Source organism: Lithobates pipiens, unplaced genomic scaffold (genome assembly GCF_037356315.1).
Source record: "Lithobates pipiens isolate NorthernLeopardFrog02 unplaced genomic scaffold, aLitPip1_a1.2 Scaffold_3, whole genome shotgun sequence".
NCBI lineage: Eukaryota > Metazoa > Chordata > Amphibia > Anura > Ranidae > Lithobates > Lithobates pipiens.
The window spans coordinates 158204017-158220552 of NW_027507790.1; positions in this window are offsets into that span (position 1 = coordinate 158204017).

Here is a 16536-nt window from a genome sequence, read left to right on the forward strand (position 1 = left end):
TAAACGTCCTCCTGGATCCAGCGATGCAGTCCCGAGTCTGGCTCGGGGATACCGCTTTTGGTATAAAAATTACACCCCGAGCCAGACTCGGGAATACCGTCAGGGGGGTTAAAATGCTTCTTCTACCCCAAATACTTTATGTATTCCATACGCTACCCATCCCACTTAAAAATACCCACCTTAAAACGCTAAACTCCCTTCTTAAACAATACATTTGGAGATCTGAGAGGCCAAGATGCTCTAAAACATTCCTGGTCAAGCATAGGAGGATGGGAGGAATGGGTTTAATTGATATAAAAGATTATTATCAGGCAGCTATGCTCACCCAGCTTAGACACTGGATCTCACCATTTCCATATATTCTCTGGAGCAGTATAGAGCAGGCCCTCAGTCCAACCTTAGATCTACACTACTTTTTGCTACTAGACAGATGGAAACCATACTCCCTACGTATATTCCCACTAACTATTCAAGCCTCCTTAATGGCCTGGAGAGACCTTCATAAAATAACTCCACTGCCCCCTAACAACACAGAAATACTAGTACCAATAGGAATTCTAAACCATGCAATTCAGCATTCCAACTACTCAGGTTGGCTCACTAAGGGCATCTCTAACCTATCTGACTTATACAACACCACATTCAAATCATTTGACGAAATGGTTAAGGAATAGACCCTATCTCCAGCCGACTATTATAGATACATTCAACTCGCCCATTTCCTGAAATCCTTGGGAACCCACAGCATACATATACAGGAAACAGTGTGGCAATTCTATACAAACACACTCATTGCCCCAAGTGGTATAAGTGGTCCCTCTTTTATAATCTTTAAAAAAAAAAGAGCACTTTCACTAAACTCCCTCCTTTCAACAAATGGGAACTAGACCTAGCAGAATCCTTTATGAATGGCCAGTGGCAAAATGCACTCAGAACAACATACAGGGCATCTAGGTGCATAAATCACTGGGAGCTCTCTTTAAAGATATCTCAAAGATGGTATCTTATACCATATAGGATGTCCAACTTCTCCCCTGCCAACTCCCCACTATGCTGGAGAGGCTGTGGAGAATTTGGCAATATCCTACACATGTTCTGGTCATGTAAACACCTCACTAGCTTTTGGAAGAACATATTTAAGTCTGTCTCATGCATTACAGGAATCCTAAAGTCACCAAGTCCAGGGTTGGCATTGCTAAACCTGGGTATCAAGAACTTCCCTCCCTATTTTCGCACAGTAGTTACCCACATTCTATTAGCAGCTAGGTCACTAATAACCAAAAACTGGAAATCAAACAAGGTGCCCAATGTATCAGAAGCCCTCACAATCACACAAACTAACTACATTTATGAGTTATTACTGGCCAACAAGGACAAAAAGAGATCCTCTTTTGATAAGCAATGGAAAGTTTGGTCTAATTGGTTCATATATGCGTTACCAAACTGGAAAAGTTGATGTTAAATATGTTGCCATCCCCCTACTTCCCTACCTTTCCCTTCCCTTCCAGTATGTTATACTTCTATGAACTTTAACCTAATTCTTGTGTGCTCGTTAAGGTTCACAAACAGGTATACTGGTGGTATCAGTGAGGTTGAGGCCTCACATAGGGCTGGGCAAGACCAGGGGACCCAATTTACCCAGCAGCTCCTGTGGGGTTAGCCCTATATAATATAGCAATATTTAAATGCTACTGTATTTAATATGAAAACTTTAGTAATGAATGTGAAGGATTTGTGAATGCTAACACTGATACTTTGGAATGCGAAGGACTTGCTGTACATATAAACCATAGCAGGACTTCATCTGCATTGTGTATAGATGTTTTCTTCTCATGTTGGTGTACTTTTCCACCAATTTTTCCTTCCCTTTCACTTTCAAAAACATAATGGTAAAGTAACGGACTTCTGCCCTAATTGGATATGGAATTGGGGAGGATGTGTTCGAGGCTGTATTGGATAAATATATTGGATTGTAAGCTATTTAGGGTCAAACTAGAATGCAGTGCGCTGCAGTGTGTAGTACATCAGTATACGAGTAGCACTGTAGAAATATTGAAAATATTAAAATTACAAAAAACTATTAGGAATACATTCATAGATCATCACATTTTATTATTCTTTGTCATAGTGAACATTTAAAAAGAGAACAGTATCACAGGCAAAGTATTACAAGTGAACAAACCGACACTTACTACTACTACTACAAACCTTAATTTATTTCTTTAGCATATAGATAAATTTAACAGACAATTTAAATGTCATTCATGAACTTTAATTCATAAGAAAAGTTTTGCAAGTGTCATATAGGTTAACAGAAATTCTTCATTCTCTGAATGTCATCTGCTGTCATATTTCTATGAAATCATTAATTATTTTCCAAAAGCTGATGTAAGCTTCCAGGATGTGGAGATGATTCATATGGCTGGAATTAAATGGGCAGTTTTCATTTCATCACAGCAGAAAGTTCTGAGATTTATGTATGGTCATTGTTTTATGCGGTAAATTTGGATATTGATATAAATAGCTTTAAAATGTAGTTATAGGGCATCTATAGCTGGAAACTAATTGTCTATTAATTTGGACAATTTTAGCTAGACTAGAAATGACCATAGTGTTTATAGCTATCTTCTATCACCCTTCTCCTTTGGTGGGATAGACAGTGTACATACAATTGTCATTAATTCCATGAGATAAAGCTAGCAAAGATTTAGTCTGCACAGTTTATACACAGTTCATGAACATACATGCTCATATAATACAAACATGCACATTTGTACACCAATTGTAAAAAAAATCCCTGAAAAAATCAAAACAAAACAAAAAATAATTATTAATAAGCATATGAGTCCCGTCTTTATGTCTGATTAACATTTTATGTCTTTAGTCAGCTTTTCAGCTTCACTACACAGGTAAGCTTGTGGTTGTTTTGTATGCTGTTTATCCAAGAATTGCTGCTACTGTCTGCCAGGTCATTAAAAATTCTTTACCTAATTGGCATGAATGCGAGTGCCTTCATCAGTCAAAGGTATCCACATAAATAACAGATAATGACACAATGTTCATGATTAGTGGCCCCTATGACTCCTCATCATTTGTTTCAGTTATGTATGAAGCCTGCAATCAGAAACAAGACATTCTCTTACAGGACTTCTTAATCAAATACACCAAATGTACAATACACCACATCTTCACATACGCCAATCGATGACAGTCATCAATATTTCTTCACAATGTGAACAATGCATTTGGTTTTTCACTTCAATTAGTTCTTCTACACTCTTACATCCATTGGCACTCAAGATGCATAAAATGATCTTCAAAGTTGAAATTGGGAAATGTAACCTGATCTACGAGTAAATATCCCAATGGACTTTTCTTTCTATTCTTCATGTATCCCCTAGACGTAGGAACCCCCTGGTACTGGGACCAGATGGCTTGCACTCAAGGGTACTTAGGGAATTCAGTCAAGTAATTGCCAGACCATTGTTCCTAATTTTTACTGACAGTCTACTGACTGAAATGGTACCAGCTGATCGGAGAAAAGCCAATGTAGCACCAAAATTTAAAAAAGGGATAAAATACATCCCTGGAAATTACAGACCATTTAGCCTCACATCAATAGTATGCAAGCTCCTGGAGGGGATGATAAGAAACTATATACAAGATTTAAGTAATGAAAACGGTATCATTAGCAGTAATCAGCATGGATTCTTGAATAGTCATTCTTGCCAAACCAATCTATTAACCTTCTATGAGGAGGGGAGCTGCCATCTAGCTAAAGGAAGGCCCGTAGATGTGGTGTATCTGGATTTTGCAAAAGCATTTGACACAGTTCCCCATAAATGTTTACTGTACAAAGTAAGGTCCATTGGCATGGACCATAGGGTGAGTACATGGATTGAAAACTGGCTACAAGGGCGAGTTCAGAGGGTGGTGATAAATGGGGAATACTTGGAATGGTCAGGGGTGGAAAGTGGGGTCCCCCAGGGTTCTGTGCTGGGACCAATCATGTTTAATTTGTTCATAAACGACCTGGGGGGATGGGTAAACAGTTGAATCTCTGTATTTGCGGACGACACTAAGTTAAGCAGGGCAAGATCTTCTCCGCAAGATGTGGAAGCCTTGCAAGAAGATCTGAACAAATTAATGGGGTGGGCAACTACATGGCAAATGAGGTTTAATGTAGAAAAATGTAAAATAATACATTTGGTTGGCAAAAATATCAATGCAATCTATTCACTAGGGGGAGAACCTCTTGGGGAATCGAGGATGGAAAAGGACCTGGGGGTCCTAGTAGATTACAAGCTCAGCAATGGCATGCAATGCCAAACTGCTGCTAACAAAACAAACAGAATATTGGCATGCATTAAAAAGGGGATTAACTCCAGGCATAAAGCGATAATTCTCCCATTCTACAAGACTTTGGTCCAGCCTCACTTGGATTATGCTGTCCAGTTCTGGGCATCAGTCCTCCGGAAGGATGTACTGGAAATGGAGCTAGCACAAAGAAGGGCAACAAAGCTAATAAAGGGTCTGGAGGATATTGGTTATGAAGAAAGGTTGTGAGCACTGAACTTATTCTCTCTGGAGGCGAGACACTTGAGAGGGGATATAATTTCAATTTACAAATGCCATACTGGTGACCCCACATTAGGGATAAAACTTTTTCACAAAAGGGAGTTTAATAAGACATGTGGCCACTCACTAAAATTAGAAGAAGGAGGTTTTGAATGCGGTTCACTCTGTCCAAAACTACAAATAAAAGTTGTTGTTTTTTGCTTGAAATATACTTAACCTATGATTAAATCAAGGATAGGTAGTAGGAGAGCTATCAGCATAGTCATTACACTATTACATATTATTGCTGTGAAATAAAGTTGCAAAGGAAGAGAAGCAGTGCAAGAAATCACCAGCCCCCTGTTCACACTGGTCTGACTTGTCATGTGATTTGGCAGTTCTAAATCACATAAGTTGTACCCCAGTGCTGGTAATGGAACCGTTCATATCACTGCGACTTATCTCACAGTGATTATGAAAAAGATTGCTGCACTACTTTTTGCTGATTTCATTGCAACTTGCATAGATGTCCGCTAAATGAAGTCACAATCTGCAATCAAATCGGCAGTGCAAATCACACTGATGGGAATGGGGGGCTAGAGATGGAACTCTTGGGTAAAAAAATGTCTAAATACAAGAGCTGTGTTGGCTGCTATAAATGTAGTTACAGATACAAGAGAGAGTAGCGTCTCTAAGTGTAGGAGTAAAACTACTTTAATGAATAAAAAGGTTGAAAAAGGAGCACGACAGCCATTCTACTAGCAGGAAGCATGCTCGGAAATGCATCACCCATCCAGTGACATCATCACGAATCTTGCCATGCTCCATGTATGCCCCAAGCCTCGCTTTGATACCTTTGATACCTGATCCATCTCTCTGCTGACTTACGGGTAACGAGTGGAAGAACTTCACGGCAGGAGCCAGCACCTTGGTTGACAGGCACTGATGACTGCTTCACATGATATCTCCATTCTGATATTCCTTTTGTTCTACTTGCTATGTGAGTTGCCAATTAACTTTGTATTCATTAAAGTGGTTTTACTCCTACACTTATGCCGTGTACACATGACTGGACTTTCCGACAGAAAAGGTCATACAGACTTTCGACAGAGTTTCGATGGACTTCCGAATGAACGGACTTGCCCATGCACGAACGGACTAAAGTTTGTGTCATTTTGAACGTGATGACGTATGACGGCTTAGAAAAGGAAGTTCAATAGCCAGTAGCCAATAACTGCCCTTGCGTCGTATTTGGTCCATCGGACCAGCATACAGACAAATGGTTTTGCCGATAGGAATTGAGTTTGTCGGACAGATTTGAAACATGTTCTATTTCTAGGTCCGTCTAAATTTTTTAAATAAAAACGATCGGACTATCCGACGTAATGATTCCATTGGACCTATTCTGTCGGAAAGTCCGGTCGTGTGTACGCGGCATTAGAAGCACTTCTATCTCTTGTATCTATAGGCACTGCTGGAATCCACTTGAGATCCTTTACTAGGAAGCTACCATCTGTGGATGGACTATCACTACCACTATAAGACTTTGAGACAGCCTATGTCTCTTTTTATGGATATTTGCATCATCTTTTATTTTGTGTTCTCCCACCCCTAGTTGGAGTTTTACAAGTATTGCACCACTATTTTTATATTATGAATGTAGTTACATCACTGGAGTAAACAGAAACAAGCACGAAATTGAATAACTGTATTAAATAAGAGTACAGGCTTGGAGAGGAATTACTACTGGAGTAGAGCATGTTCACCTGAAAATTTTATTTTTTCCCTTAGCGTTTTTAAATGAAGTCAGACTGGGTTTGTTTAGAATACTCAAACATGTGCATGGACAATTGACAATACAGAATTTTTACTTGCGCATGACTGAATGATTTTAGTCAGCACAGATTCACTTTATTCACTAAACTAAGTGCTCTACTCCTGAAGTTGGTGAAGTGAAATGAGATGAATCTTAGACAAAAAGCATTATTCAAAACAAAATAATCATCTTGCAAAGAGAACACGCGCTGCTCTTTTAAATCGACCCTTCTGTATTACAAAAGGTAAAGCTTACTAAAAGTGAAATATGAGTAAAGCAACAGCCATATTATAAACTGTAAAATGTTTAAAGTAATATATATCTTTTTTTAAACAAAAATAATTATTTAATACTATTAATACATTAAATTATTACCAAAAAACAAACAAGCAAAAATCTTAAAATTGAGGGCACGGTTTTGGCATAACTAATTCGGTAGAATAAAAAATAGGACATAACAACAGCATGTTAACAGCCTTAAAAGCAATAACATAACATTATTCCCACTTCCAACATAACTAATGCTGGAGTTAATTTAAAATATTGTCAAAGATTGGTGTTGGTTTAATAAAGGAGTGTAGGCTATAAGTGCAGCCAGCAAAATTGACTCATTGGGGTTGATTTACTAAAGCTGGAGAGTACAAAATCTGGTGCAGCTCTGCATAGAAACCAATCAGCTTTCAGTTTTTTGTTTGTCCTCGCGCTCAGGGTCAGGACAAGGGGAAGGCAGCCTGGTTCCATGAACTAACGTGAGAGAAGTGATGGTGGCAGAGATGAGAGTGGGGTGGAGATGCGGGCTGTTCTGTGCTCTCCCCATCCTGTCATAACAGCGCTCCTCCATGCAGCAGGTAACACAAAGTCGCTCTTACACCGAACTGTGCATAGTATGATTACCCACAATTCCTGCTGTTGGCAGAAGAACTGTCCTTGGAGTACATGGTGGTGGGGGGGGGGGGGAGGAATCAAACTGAGTACAGTCTGACCTAGTGATCCTGTGTCACCTACTGCATGCAGGAGTGCTGTTATGACATGAGGGGAGAGCACAGCACAGCCTGTACCTCCTCTTGGTTCTGTAGTGATTACTCCCTGGATTTTTTTGGGGGGTAATAGTACTGGGAACACAATAGGGGGGGGGGAAATCATTTGTGCTTAGGATGAGAGGTTTGTTGTCATCCTCTGCCCTGCTGACCCCCTGCATACTGCCCTGCTGACTTTCTGTCTTATGTTCTGTGGCCCCTGTAGTGCAGTGTGCCCTACTATACCACTGTACAGTACACTGCCCTACAAACAACTGACCTTATCCTCCGCCTTACTGATCCCCTCTATCCTCCCCTGCTGACTTTGCATCCTCTGCCCCCCTGACATTTTTTACTGCACCCCCACATCAGACAGGCTAGAGTCGGCCCTGCATGTTTGATAAACACAAATGCTAATAATGTCTATTCCTATAATACCATTTACACATAGTTAAAAAAACTAAATTTTGGACTGTGCCCAAAACAAAAACAGATCCTTAGGTGACAAACACTAGACAGGAAACACTCACTCACAGGATCTTCTCCATCATACTCCACAGGGAAATTGACCTCTTCTGAATGGCATGCTGGAGTATTTTCCTGGCACTTATAAGACTAAAGAATGAAACTGTGAGATTTTCACATATAGCGTTAATTTTGAAGTATTCTCATAAAAATTCAGTCTTGCACCTCCAGCATTAATACAGTATATAATTATGTATTGAGTGCACATAAGATTCTATATGTGTAAATTACAAATTGCTAACAAACCTTGAGTTAAATAAACAAAATAAAATTAAAGAAATTAATATAAATATCCCTTGCAATGTGCTCTTATTTATAATTTCCAGAAATCTCTTGACAAAAATTTTTTCTGCGCTTCACACACTGTGCCAAACACCACCACCATTAGAAGCTCACCTTACACCTTGACCTATAAAGAATAGGTCATGTGCACTTGTCCTTTAAGGGAAATTTCCCAATGGATTCAATTGAATAAACTGTTATGTGTAGTAAAGTGTAGCTCATGGGCAACAGCATTCTTCTTCTCACACACTATTTACAGATGCAGCCAACGTCTTGCATCACTGACACAGCCCCCCCCCTTACACGTTACGCCACAGGCTTGACTTCCTCAGAGGGGTTTAAAGATGAATAGTACACAAACACTGGGATTTCATCCACAAGCTGCAGCCCCTATCGGATGCCCCCTGCGGTGGTCTTTTATGTGTGATACTTCTGTGGTGCAACTTGATTCTTTTATGTGAGAGATGTGGAGATATGTATTCCTTGCATAGGGTAGTTTCCCTTAAAAAGACAAGCGAACATAGCCTGTTGTTTATAGGTCAAGGTATAAGGTGAGCTGTTGATGGTGGTGGTGTTTGGCACAGTGTATGAAGCACAGAAGAATTCATTGTCAAGAAATTTTTGGAAATGATAGATAATGTATTTATGTATTTAATTCATGGTTGCTAGCATTTTTTTATTTACATGTGTAGAATCTTATGTGCATTTAATACATGATTATATATTAATGCTGGAGGTGCAGCTTGGAATTATTAGGAGAATTGTGTTTGTTTGGTGTGTGGTACACTAGTAAATTCCAGTTGCAGCACAGTTTTTACAACAATTTATGATTTTGAATGCATTTATATCTTCTTAATATTATTTCAATTTTGAATCTTCATATTGATTAGAACAATTAGTGTGGTGTTTTTTTGCTTGTTCAATTTGGATTACGTTCAATAGCTGACTCCTCCTGCTCTTCTGGGGTTTGACTGGGCCATTCTTCTTCATCCTTATCCTCTTTGCTGTCACTGGGCACTCCTGCCTGTGGGAGCTGGCAACACAAATTTCCTACGATACCTATAGATTGGAGCTGCTGGTCTGTTCTGGCTTTTGCTACATACACACACATCTTGTCACACATGCACACACACATCTTGCCACACACACACTCAATGAGTGCTTAGTTAATGAATGAAGTCACCTGGGATTTACATCTCTATTACTTCATCTGTGCATCTTCCATTTAATGGCATGAGTGTTTCGTGTAACATTGGGACAAAGTGCCTTCAAAGGGGGAAAGGGGTGGCAAAGGATCACCCAAAACTGTCCAATGTTGTACCACAAGGTCAAGCACAGGAGAGTAGACATGTGCAATTAGTTTCACAACTAATTGAAATTCAGCCGAATTTTGTACCTTTTGGACATTTGGATGCATCCAAATGTACGAAGAAAAAAATTATGAATTTCAACTAATAAGAAATTATAACGAAAGTAAAAAATGTATTCAGCATGATTCGTTAGTTCGTTAAAGGTCTAATGAAACAGCATGTTGACTCAATGTTACAGCCCAATCAGCTGATTCATTTTGTGCTGGAGGTTGGATTAATAATACTGGCAAAGTGCATTCCTGAGAACAGAGGAGACAGTTTTTGAGAAGCAGCAGAAGAGATATTTTGTGTACGTGTACTAATGGATTTAAGCTCTAAACATCAGGTTCCTCCTGGTACCAGCAGCAGTGACACAGCACAACCACTGGCAAAGTACATTGCTGAGAAGCGTGTAGTATTGCATTTGACAGAGGAGACGACTTTTGAGAAGCAGCAGAAGTGATTAAAAAAAACAAAGACTTTTAGAATTACGATTCATTATCACAAATATATATATACAAACACAACGAATTATCCGAAAATGAATTAACGTAACATAACAAATGTAACAGAATGAAATTATGTATTTTACAAATGAAAATGAAACAAAACTAAACAAATTTTTCCGCCGTGCACAAGTGTACAGGAGAGTCAATGCCTTGATAATGGTCTGGCCAGAACATTAATGGGAACCTTACAACCCCCTTTTTTATTTTTAAGATTTTTGTTTAACCACTTGCTTACTGGGCACCTAAACCCCCCTCCTGCCCAGACCAATTTTCAGCTTTTAGTGCTGTCACTCTTTGAATGACAATTGCGCGGTCATACAACACTGTACCCAAATGACATTTTTATCATTTTTTTCCCACAAATAGAGCTTTCTTTTGGTGGTATTTGATCACCCCTGGGGTTTTTTTTTTCCTGTTAAAATAATTAAAAAAGACCGAATATATAAAAAAAAATACAAAACCATTTTATATTTTGTTAATACATTTTGCAAACGGGTCATTTTTCTCCTTCATTGATGTACGCTGATTAGGCTGCACTGATGGGCACTAATAGGCATCACTGATGGGCAACGATAGGCTGCACTGATGGGCACCGATAGGCTGCATTGATGGGCACTGATAAGGCGACACTGATGGGCACTGATAAGGCGGCACTGATGGGTACTAACAGGCGGCACTGGTGGGCACTGATGAGTGGCACTGATGGGCGGCACTGAAGGGCATTGATAGGTGGCACTGAAGGGCACTAATAGGTGGCACTGATAGCTGACACTAATGGGTGGCAGTGATGGGCACTGATGGGTGGCAGTGATGGGCACTGACCGGCACTGGTAGGTGACACTGATAAGCAACACTGGTAGGTGGCACTGATGAGGCACTGATTGGCACCACTGGTGGGCATTGATAGGTGGCACTTGTTGGCATTGATAGGTGGCACTGATGTACTGATGAGCACTGTGGCTTCACCTCTCCCTGCTCGGGACCAATGTCCCTTCAACAAAAGCCGGTGATAAGCTTTTTTATTCTCTTCCTGCTGTCAGGGTGAGAAGAAGAAAAAAATTACCAATCCTCTGTTTACATCACGTGATCAGCTGTCATTGGCTGACCATGTGTTAAGGGGTCGGGATTGACCCCTTTCTCTGATCTGTGGTCTCATTGACTCGGGTGATCACAGCACATGCAGGGAGGCGCAGCTAGCTTGCAAAGGGAAGGACATATATTGACGCCTTCCCGGCAAAGCAGATCCGCGCTGTAGCCGTCATTCAGCTATATTGCGGATCTGAAGTAGTTAATACAATACATGTCCCTCCAGCAGCTTCCTGTGTATTTTGATGGGACTATATTGCCAGGTTTATAATTTTACAATGGATATGGGCCTATACTAAATTTAAAGATATGTAAAAAGTTATATCACACAAAGGGGAACATTTGCTCTAATCTGGAATTGTATCCTTACTGCTGATGATTTAACATTACAAAAATTAAGTAACCCAAAAACACAAAAAACACACAGAAAACAAATAAAATAAATCAGGCTAAAGCTCAAAATGTGCATTGCTTGGTGTTTGGTGAGTCCTAAGCTAACACCAAACACTAGAAAACAAAAAGAGTTTTAAAAATAAACAAAACCATAAGAAGAGTGCCTGGCAATGGAATGGTCCAAGTCAAGTAGAATAGTTGGCTCACGATGCTGTCAGTCAGTGTCAGTTAGCCAGTCAGGAGAGAGAGGGGCGGAGTGGGGTCATAGCTTCATGTCTGAATGGACACAGCTGCGGCTCGGCTAGGATGCCCCTATAGTAAGCTGCTTGCTGTGAGGGCATTCGACATGAGGGAGGGGCCAGGACTATGTTTATATTTTTAAAGAAAAAAAAAGAGATTTTAGTATCACTTTAAGCATTTTACTATGGAAGCAAAGCTACAGATACATGAACATAGCTTTCTATCATCAGATTGTAAAATTCAATAAGGATTCTCAGTAGAGAGTATCTGAGCCTAAATTGTGCGGGGGAAGGGGGAGACATATAAGTGTCCATCCACCTGTAGGCAGGTGCAGTCTACCTTCTCCACTGCAGGTGTTGCTCAACTACAGCATCGTTGGGGACATTAGGTGGAACATGGTTCCTTTATGGTTTTCTGTGTCACCGGGGGAGTTATCTGATTTAATGCTGCCACCCCATTTGACCCTGTCTTGGGTCAGGCAGAGTCTAATAAATTCCCTGGCTCCCAGGCTTGGTACACATTTTGCATGTGTATAGTGTAGGGACAGAACATCTGTCTGTCAGGAACAGTATTGGCATCGGTGAGAGGTTCCAGACGAATAAGGAAAGAGCAAGGACATGCCATCCTTCCTAGAAGCCTCCCCATTTGAGAATGGACCGGCCAGGCCGCATTCCATCCCTCAGGACAAACGCTGTTGGTGCACCCGAAACCTACTGTTATACTCTTCACTGCAACATTCTGTGAGTGAGCTCAGTCAGGTCGTCTTCCTGCTGGGTAGTTGTGCTTTATTGAACTTCAATTACAATACAGTTCTGTTACTGCAACTGAACTCTGAGTGATTACTGCTGCCGCACCACACTGCACCTCCCTACACATCTTAAAGCGGCATCTGGACAATATGGTGTTAATTTTGGGTATAAAGCATTATTGAACTATTCACAATTATGGGGGTTGATAAGAAAGATTTCACTTGTTTGTAAAAAAAAAATAGCAAGCCTTAGGAAAAGCTCTCAATTGTAATTTGTTATCCCAGATTGAACCAAGAGACTTTCTTATGAGCAAAGTAATGGTGCTGCCATTGTCTCCCTGAGTTAGTGCTATATTTGTTCTAAGTCAATAATTATACAGCATTGCTGCTAAAGCATTAGAATATCAGCCAGAGAAGAAGCTATTGTAAAAGGAATGCAATAATGGCAGCCTCTATTAATTCCTCAGGACAATTCTAGAAACATGTGTGGTGTGTGTGCAGCATGTGGGAAAAAGGAAGGAAAAAATCAGCAGAAAATCTGATACTGTGTATGGGGCTTAAGACAAAAGAGAATAATTTCAGACATTCTTGGATAAAAAAATGTTTGGGATCATGGCATCATGTGAAATCTATTTTGCATATAGTAAAGAACTGATAAACCATCAATATTTTAGACCAGTCCCACTGTCCCATCTACAGGTGCCCAACTCACCCAGATTTCCTTAACTCAGCTTTGGTTGTCTGACCAGCCATTTGCCAGCACTCACAGGCAGATGGGAAGGAGACCTTAAAACTTGAACTATGATATGGATAAGCTTGTTCTGGCTCAGTGATGCATTGCCTGAGTAGTGCAGTATACTTTACATACTCCCGACCACTACACTTTGTAAGCTCTGCCATACTGTACATACTTCTCTCACTCACACTCTGTAAGCTGTGCTGTATATTACACACTCCTGACTGCTGCGCAGGGTGTATTTTATTCTTTGCTATGCAAAGAAAAAGGTGTTCATTTTTTTTTTTTTTTAATGACTACTCTTACATTTAATGCAGCAAGGTAGTTAGCTTATACTTTGCCCCCGGTGAAATGCCTAAAGTTATATAGCTTTAATAATTAACTACTATGAAAACATTAGTATTATGTGAATGTGTTATAATTTGATGAATGATCAAACTGGGTAAGGGCATGTTATTTTAGCATAATCACAATACAAAAGTCAGCTTTCTGCGGTTTTGAGCAAATAATCCAAGGAATTTCAATTTAAGATTAGTTGCTGTGGGTTACTGCAATCTGCTTTTTCTTTATCTTATTAACTATCACTCTGGTGTCTATATGGAGAATGCAGACATGTAAGATTTATAACTTGTGCACTTTTACAGTGTCAGGGCTATCCATATCCATCTATATGACTGACAGAAAAGAACAAACTAGTTGATTAGTTTTGTTGTAAGCTTCTATGACTATTTATACAGCCTTGTATTTTAATTATGAAGGACACATACATCATATGCTGACGCATAAAACTAATTCTAGCTCTGTATGTGAGCTACACTCAGAAACTCGAAATGCAATCAAATATCATAGTTTAAATGGACATTCTATTCTTAACTCTGCAACATTCTCATCACAGTAACATTCTTTTTTTTTCTTTTTCTTTTATTAAATTATCCTCCAGAAAGTACAGCTTTTTAATTATATTTCTAAGCTTCATATACCTTTCCATAATTAGGGGAAAAGTGCTGTTTAGTAATCAAAGGGTGAAGTAGGGCATGATGAACATATGGATGTGGAGAACCTCAAGAAGGGGTGGGGAGGTCTTCAAAAGAAACACCTAATTAGTATGCATTTGATGTTCACTATACCAATTTTAAGACTATGGCTTGAATAAATTGCTATGTTGGATTTTACAAGGGGGGTGAGATTAGCATTTACAATAGATGGCAATTTTCTGTCTTCTTGACTCTGTTAAATGGAGGAAATAACTTTCAAGACTGGAACAGTGGTTAGAACATCAATCATTCTCACAGTTGGAAACTGGGGATCCCAAATGCTGGGATCAGTTAATCTGTCAGCTAATAAGTTCATAGAGGCACCATATGGTGAGGGGCCACTCGGCACAGGAGCAGGGACAGTTTGGTGTACACAGGCATGCTGTTTTCTCAGGTAACACCCTGCCAGTTCACGGCTTTGTTCCATAGAATCAATGTACTCTGCACAGTAAATTGACTGAATTGATCAACTTAGAGCATATAATTGTTTGCTAATCTACTGGAATCATGTCCCATTTATGCGCCATAGACAAAGGTGCTAAATGTGGGTTACTTAACAGTTTCGTACCATATTGTGAATGATGAGAGGAGCTATAGCTTATGATGGCTAGAAGTTGGATAACCAGACCCTGTTCTCTAGTGGTCAGTTAGTTCCCAAAATGTACTACAGCCCTTTTAACATTGAATTTGACTGTCCTTTGTATTGATCTGGAAGTCTATATAAGAATGGGCAATCATAAAGCAGTTGTTTAAATATACAAAAATATGCATTTATAGTCTCACAACAATGTTCCCTCGTAGTAGAACAGTTTTTTATTCAGCAAGCAAAACAGTACTTGCTTTTTATTGTAAATACTTTTTTTGGTTTGCTCAGATAAATCACAGCTCTATTCACTTAGTGGTTGTAAAATTACACGGGTTGAACAGAGTTCTAAGATTTCAGTGTAGTAGCATTTGGCATGAGATTGACAAGTTCTAGCAATTAATGTATAAGAGGTAAAAAAGTAAGAACAACATTTCATGGGGTAAAGTGTATGTAAACCCTAACGTTTTTCTAAGTAAGAATGTTTCAATCCACAGATCTTTATTAGTTTTGAAACTAAAATTACAAAAGAAAGTAGCAAAATGTTTTCCGAGGTTGAATACAAACAAGCAATATTTTCAGGCTGGCAATGCTGAGCCATGTGGTTGACAGTGTTTAGCCACTGCCTCTCAGTTTGCAACAGCACTATCAGCTCTGAAAAAGTCATGCACTGCCTGGTAAGAGGAGGTAGCCCTCCTCCTCTGCCACATTTGGCAAGTCATTTTTTTTTTGGAGGAGCGGGTAACTAGTTTTGACAGGTACTCACTCCCACTTCCGCTTGAATCACCTAGTTGATCCGAGCGAACGTTGTCCTCTCCCCCTCCCCGCAGTCTTCTGGGACACGTCAAAGGTCCCAGAAGACCGAGGAACCATCAAAAAAGTGCAGCATGGCTCTTACATGCGCAGCCAGCTCTGACGCAGAAATCAGCATAGCCGGGTGCCCACAGCCACCTACCCAAAGGTTATTGAAGAACTAGCTCGGGTGAAAACGGCACTGGATCCTTGGACAGGTAAGTGTCCTTTTATTAAAAGTCAGCAGCTACAGGATTTATAGCTGCTGACTTTTTTTTTTTCCAGAGTGAACCTCCTCTTTAAGGAGCATGTATAGCAGGCTGACAACTTTGCTGCTAATTTAGAGGCAATGGTTTAATGTTGGCAACCTACAACAGGAAGTGCTAATACTGGCAGTTTTTCATGTTTTTTTCAAAGAAATTTTGTGAAACATTAACAAAAAAATATTTCTTAAAGAAAAGTTTCTACAGTGAGGTATAATGCCAAAAACATTGAAAATTTGATTTAGGGTTTACAAACATTTTATGATTCAAGCCAAGTTGAACTATGATAGTTGTTTTTACACTCCAAAACCACCATATTTAATGATTTTTAACTAATTATCACTTGAAAATAACCTAAATGATCTTCTACTTGAAGAGCTTATAACACTCTTGTTTCCTCTGCTGGCAAAGATGTGTGACACTTATGATTCGAATTACAAGCAGCTTCATGCAGATTTGTAGTGCTGTGGAATACAGAGGGTGTGTCTGACCATGTTAGAATATGGTGTGCATAGGGAAACATGCCCAAACTGTGGCACTTTTATGACTGTTTATATAATATTATATTTAACTTGTTGCCGACCAACCGCCGCAGTTGTACTACGGA